Below are 6,927 nucleotides of genomic sequence, written 5' to 3' on the forward strand. Positions count from 1 at the left end.
GGCTACTTTGAGGTTAAGTAGAATGGTGAATGTAAAACTCTTAGAGCAGTCCTTGGCCCACAGTACGTGCCTAATAAATTCTAGCCACTGTTTTGTCATCTCCATGGTTGTCATCCTGGTTGTTATAAGCTCTGAAGCTTAGGGGTACTCTGATGACACACATATTCCACTGGGAAATGTTCACATCTGCACTTACTTCCCCTTAGGTACAGACTCAGTTTGACTCTGATATGGTTTGGCTGTGTCCTCACCCAAATCTCACCTTGAATTGTAGCTCCCATAATTCCCTCATGTTGTAGGAGGGACCCAGTGGGAGATAAATGACTCATGGGGGCAGTTTCCCCCATACTGTTCTTCTGGTAGTGAATGAGTCTCATGAGATCTGATGGTTTTATAAGAGGAAATCCCTTTAGCTTGACTCTCACTCTTCTCTGCTGCCATATGAGACATGCCTTTCACCTTCTGCCATGATGGTGAGGCCTCCCCAGGCATCTGAAACTGAGTCCATGAAACCTCTTTCTTTTGTGTATTGCCCACTCTTGGGTGTGTCTTTATCAGCAGCACAAAAATGGACTAATGCAGACTTTTACTCAATGCCACCACAATTTGTTAGGAAATTAAAAATAGGAGTTATTTATGTGTTCTTTTTATTAAAATAAATGTGTCCTTAGAACTATCTTAGGACTCTAGAATTAGCAAATGGATTTGATTTTACTAAACCTTGGATGGAGGGGCTTGTGCGGAGAGACACAGCTAAATCAGTGGTGAAAAGAGGAGAGAAATTTTCCAGAAAATGAAGGTAACTCAAAAAAACATCCAATCATTCTCCCCAGACTGGGCTTCTTTAGGGAGTTCAAACACCCACACTTGAGGTGGCAGCATCACTACCCAGCCCCCAGTCCCACATTCCAGTGTCTGCTGTCTGTAGTAGACTTACTAGGGAGACCACATCACTTAATTTTGAGAGTAAAAACAGTGCTAGAAAGAATCAGCAGGAATTAAGGGCTGTAGAGCAGGTGTACACTGAGATAGTCTGCTGTGAAGCAGGCCATTCCATCACCCTATCTATATAGGGACACAGCGGGGTTGTTTCCCTACTAGCGTACCAGCTCTAAGCCACCATGTGAAGGCCGCTGGCATGCACCCTCAGAGAGGGTGACTTCTCTCGTACAGCTAGTGTCCAAACAGGATGGGCAGAACCACCGTTTACGCCACCCCACCCCCTTCTCCCTCTGCGCAGCCTTGGCTCCCTGCTAGGGAAGTGCCAACCTCACGAGTCGCCGTCTGATTGTGCAACACCATTTCCACCGTCCCTCCCTCCCCACATCAGCCCTTGCCTACCTTCGGTTCCTGCCTTTCTGTCTGGGGCTGGCTTGGAGCCACTTCAGTGTATCAGATGGCGTCTACTCAGCAGAGATGAGATACCAGAAGAGTCCTGAACACTCCCCACTGTCGCCCCCTCAGAATAACCTCCCACACACTCCTGTTTGCTGATCTTTGAAATTCTTTAGCAGAAGATAAAGCCTTTGTCCAGGAAACAGAGAGATGTGGGGGAAGAAGCCATGGCTCAAAGAACAATGAATTTAGAGGACTGGATTTTAGTCTTAGCACACACTTTGGCTGTTTATTACTTGCCCTTGTGAGACCCATTAACTCTTCCAGGGTCAGGTTAGCTTGCCTAAGGGGGAGGACAGTAAAACTTGTCCTGGATGTCCCACAGCTTTGATAGTTGAATGACTTAACAAACATGGAGCTGCCATGTGCATGGAAGGTGGCCTTACTGTCCTGATAGCTGATAATTGAGTCACTCATTCCTGGTGGAGGAATTACACTGAGCTTTTAAGACTGATTAAAATCAATCAATCCAATGGGATGAAGAATTGGATGCTGGCTGCTGTATGTAGGGTTACAGTTGAAACAGAAGTATGAAATTTTAAAAAGACTGAAATGTTTTTAGATCATGAAAAGAGATGGGTGTATTTCATAGGTGCCACTTCCAAAAAGTGCGTTGTGGCAGATCTTCTTCTCCTGCATCCCGTGAAACCTAGACGAGAAACTAAGAAGATAAGATAAAAGCAATTTTTCCTCAGGTCCCAGCTTCTTGAATCTCTTGTTCATGTTTGTGGGATGCCAGGTAATTTTCAGGCCTTAATCTCTGCAATAAGATGCTCAGCCTCGAACTCCTGACCTTGCGATCCGCCCACCTCAGCCTCCCAAAGTGCTGGGATTACAGGCGTGAGCCACCACGCCCAGCCCATAACTACCATTTCTATAGGTTATTTACTCAGAAAAGGAAATAGGTTCCTTTCACTGGGCCTTCTTTCTGGTGTTCAGAAAGTACTGTGGATGGGAGTCAGAAGATAGGGATTTGCATTCTGACTCTGCTACTCACTAGGTATGTGACCCAAGCAGGACGCTGAGCCTCCTGAAATGTCTGTGTCTTCATCTACAAAGTGGAGTGAATGATACCTGCCCAGTTCATATTGGATCAAATGAGGGGGTTTCCTATATGTTGTAAGGTACCACATAAATTTAAGATGTTATTAGTATTATTTCCCATTAGAGGCTTCCACCTACATAACCGGTACAAAATTTCCATCTCTCTCAAGGCCAAAGGAGACTCTCTGGCTTAAAGTTTGTCTTTGACACTTGAGAAGACAGGAGGTTCCAGAATGTGTTATGGCTCTTCTTCTCGATGCATAATAGAACAGACTATCACAATGCTATTTCTCTAATAGACCCAGTTGTGAGCTGTACCCAAGATTTGGGCTGCAGGTGTCTTGTCAGCTAGCTTTCTGTCTTGGGGCTTTGCAGAACAAGGCTGACTTGACTATAGACCACATTCTAGGGACCATCAGCTTCAGGGTCAAAAGCCACCTTTTTTTTTTTTTTTTTTTTTTTTGAGACAGTCTCACTCTGTCACCCAGGCTGCAGTGCAGTGGCGTGATCTCAGCTCACTGCAAGCTCCGCCTCCCGGGTTCACGCCATGCTCCTGCCTCGGCCTCCTGAGTAGCTGGGACTACAGGCCCCTGCCACCATGCCCAGTTTCTTTTTTTTTTTTTTTTTTTTTTTTTTGGATTTTTTATTAGAGACTGGGTTTCACCATGTTAGCCAGGATAGTCTCGATCTCCTGACCTCATGATCCACCTGCCTCAGCCTCCCAAAGTGCTGGGATTACAAGAGTGAGCCACCGCACCTGGCCAAAAGCCACCATATCTTTTCCATATCTAGGACTCTGAAGAAACAGACTCTGGTGGGAAAAAACCAAAGCAGACACTGCTTGCCAATGGCTTGGGATTTTTCTTGATTTGGGCTTACAACCTATATGGGGAGTCTGGCTCATACAGTTTTATCAGGCCCTCTTTCACCTACAAGGATGTGTCTCTAGATTTCTTTGCCAAATGTAATCAAATTCCTTTACCAGGGCTCTCAGAGGAGAAATAGTCATATATTTTAGGAGCATTTGGCCCAGGAATGTGAATTGTGAAATGATTTTCAGAGAACTATCCAGAGATACCCTGTTTGGATAGAAAGCAAGCATTGTTTTGATTTTTTTTAGTGGAAAAGTGAATCTTACAAAATCAGTTCAATTCCCTATGCTTCCTCTAGTTCACTTTCCCTGCGTGTGGGGTAGAAGGACTAGGTATGCCCATGCTTCCTGATGCTCAAGAGAACACAGATTTTCCCCAGCGAATGCTTTTGTAAATGATCTTATCACAATCTCTCATTCAATCTTAGTTCATCGTAATTTATGTCTCTAACACCTTCAGGTACGCGCTCATGGTCTCTCTGGGCTTGAGGCTTCTTCCTGGAACTCTTCCTGCCATTCTATGATTTCGTTAGTCCAAACAAGGCAAGGATTTTGAAAGAGGCCCTTGGACTTCTGCACATGCCCCCAAATTATGCAACATCTTCAACAGAGAGAAAATGAAGCCAGGAATGGCCAGCTACTTAGGGCAAAAGCAGTGGCAGGCAGGATCCAAGACCCTGACCCGGGCTCTGACTTGCTTAGGTTTGGTACACTGCTGAAGCCTCTTTACCAGTCTGCCTGTCTCCTGCTGCCCCCTTCATCTACACCACATGGCCCTGGCCAATCATCTTCCTGGATGACTGCCTCTGTATGCTCCCTTCCCTTCTACCAGTAGGATGGAAGCCAGCTTCCTCTGACCCATTACAGGCTCTGAGGGTCCTGTAACCCAGACCCAGCCACCTCTTCCTCCTTCGCTGTCTTTTCTGCTCAACCTGACACTTCTGTCCTGGTGGCTTTTTACCCTGCCATTCCTCCCCCTTCTCTGTCCATGGCCTGAATGTCCTTAGCCTACCTGTGCTTTCCTCAACATGCCTGCTCCTCTCTTTCCCAAAATGCGTTCCTAAGCTTCTTTGCCCGACTGAAACCCAATCCCTTCTAAGGAGTACAGCCCAAACTCTGACTTCCACAGCACTTTCCTGCGCCCACTTCTTCCCTTTAACTGTTTCAGAAACGTTCGCTCTTTGTCGCTTCAATCAATCTCCTGCAATTGTAAACTTTGATAACGCTAGGAGCTGAATGCTTCCGCCTCCACCTCCCACTCGCCAAGTCTGTATATTGAAGCTTTAACACCCAAGGGGATGATATTTGGAGATGAGGCCTCTGGGAGGTGATTAGGATTAAATGAGGTCAGGAGGATGAGACCCTGGTCTGATGGACTTAGTGCCCTTAGAAGAAGAGATACCAGAGAGCTTTCTCTCTCCCTTTCTCCAGGAGCCTGCACTAAAGAAAACCCACAGGAGTAGGTGCAGTGGTAGCAGCCATCTGCAGACCAGAAAGGGGACCCTTGCCAGAACCCAGCCATGCTGGCACCTTGCTCTCAGCCTTCCAACCTCCAGAATGTAGGCCATCCAATCTACAGGTTTTTATTTTGTTTTGTTTTGAAGACAGAGTCTCATTCTGTCACCCAGGCTGGAGTGCAGCTGCGCAATCTCGGCTCACTGCAACCTCCACCTCCCAGGTTCAAGTAATTCTCCTGCCTCAGCCTCCTGAGTAGCTGGGATTACAGGCATCCACCACTATGCCCGGCTAATCTTTTTGTATTTTTAGTAGAGAATGGGTTTCACCATGTTGGCCAGGCTGGTCTCGAACTCTTGACCTCGTGATCTGCCTGCCTTGGCCTCCCAAAGTACTGGGATTACAGGTGTGAGCCACTGTGCCCAGCCTCTTTTGTTTTTTTTAAAAAATAAGCTCTGGCAAGCTTTTTTCGAGAAAAATTTGGCGTGGTCTACCTTTCGCCAGTCTGTTCTGGCACATTTCTGATGATGCTATGATCACCCTGATCAATGGTAGCCAGTATGCCTACTCTGTAGTATTTTCCACATGCTGTGCCCAATTGGATATTATAGCCACCATAGTGATGGACAAGTTTTGGCCAACATCATGTTGTTCTCTATTTTGGATTTCCTTGAAGTTGGGCAATTGTTAGCAGGCACAGACAGTTTCACCTTGCCTCATCTGATCATCTCTGGAATCTGCTTATACCCCCAGCACAGATTTTCCACTTTTCATGTGTTAGAGTCTAGAGTTGATGCGTTCCAGTGAGTTTTTCTACAAAGCAAACATTAAACACAGACCTGAAGGCCTCTTTTGCCACCACCTCAAAACTATGTCCATGGTAAAGGGAATTTGAGGAGATATAAAATTAAAAACAAAAACAAAATAACTGGATCTAGCTTTCTGAACCTGAGCGCATTAATAAAACCTCCCCAAGTCATTGAGAGGGCCTCTGGGGTCCCTTGGGGCCCTCCAAATGCCAGTGGTCATGCTGTCACCCCAGCAGGCTCGCATCTGCCCACCCCGGCCGATACTCACCTCTCCACGTGAATCCCAGTATTTTGTTATGGCAGCCTGAGCTGACTAAAGCAGATAATATTTCAAGTCTTTTGCTAAGTAACTTCTTCTCTTGTTTTACTTTCTAATTCCCAACAAGATAGTGCCCTCTCCTGGAGAGCAAGGTCGTACCCACCTTAGCATCCTTCCCGGGAACTGACACTCAAATAGGGATTCATCTCATTCAATCCAGTTCAGCATTTCAGAACAATTGAGGAAACGCCTGTCTACATTTGTGAGAAAGTATGTTTCTGAATATAATCCAAAAGATCTAGTTTTATATTTTTTAAATTGTATTCTAACTAAAATCATTTTCTAAACATATCATTTGAGAGAACTCCTTTTGAGGCTTTAAGGTATAAATAGAAATTGTTGACTTAGTTGGATTTTAATGGGTTTTTCTTACTCTTGACAATGCTTACGAACGCTTTTCATGCCTCTGAAGTATTCTGAATCTCCAACCTGCCATCGTGTTTACATTACTTCTTCCTAGTGTTGAATCAAGTTTAGCCTAAAGCTACCTCCTTACATATTTTATGGTCAGCCTAAAGGTTTCTCTGCACATCGTGAATTATAACCTAAATGGAGGTATAAACAGACTGTAGCCTACTTTGTGCCAATCACTGAGTTTTGGCCAATCAAACGTGGCCATCTATTCAAAGTGTTCCAATAGGGCAAACTCCAAGCTGTAACCAATCCACCTACTTGTTCCTCACTTCTGTTCTCGGTAAGTCACTTTCCTGTTCCTGTCCATTAATCTTCTTCCACCAAGTGGCTGCGCCGGAGTCACTGAGTCCATTCTGGCTCCGGAGGCTGCCGGATTCGCGAATCATTCTTTGCTCAATTAAAACTCTTTTAAATTTAATACGGCTGTTTTTCTTTTAACAACAGCAAGAACCACCCTTCCTTTATAATCAATCACAAATCAATTCATCCTTCATGTGATCCACTGTGATTTCTCAGGAAACTAAAACAGAATTAGTGAGGTTTTAACAATATGTGTATTTTATAAAACAAGTGTTCTTCTCCAATCAGTTCACATCTGCAAAAGCTTTATCTTTTCTTAG

The 6,927-nt window shown here is 44.9% G+C and overlaps 1 pseudogene; it reads right to left on the reverse strand.

The window, feature by feature from the left end:
* Positions 1-5,255: 5,255 nt before the first annotated feature.
* On the reverse strand, positions 5,256-6,693 carry LOC119618872 (large ribosomal subunit protein eL30-like; annotated as a pseudogene).
* Between the last annotated feature and the right edge of the window lie 234 nt (positions 6,694-6,927).

Source organism: Chlorocebus sabaeus, chromosome 8, assembly GCF_047675955.1.
Source record: "Chlorocebus sabaeus isolate Y175 chromosome 8, mChlSab1.0.hap1, whole genome shotgun sequence".
NCBI lineage: Eukaryota > Metazoa > Chordata > Mammalia > Primates > Cercopithecidae > Chlorocebus > Chlorocebus sabaeus.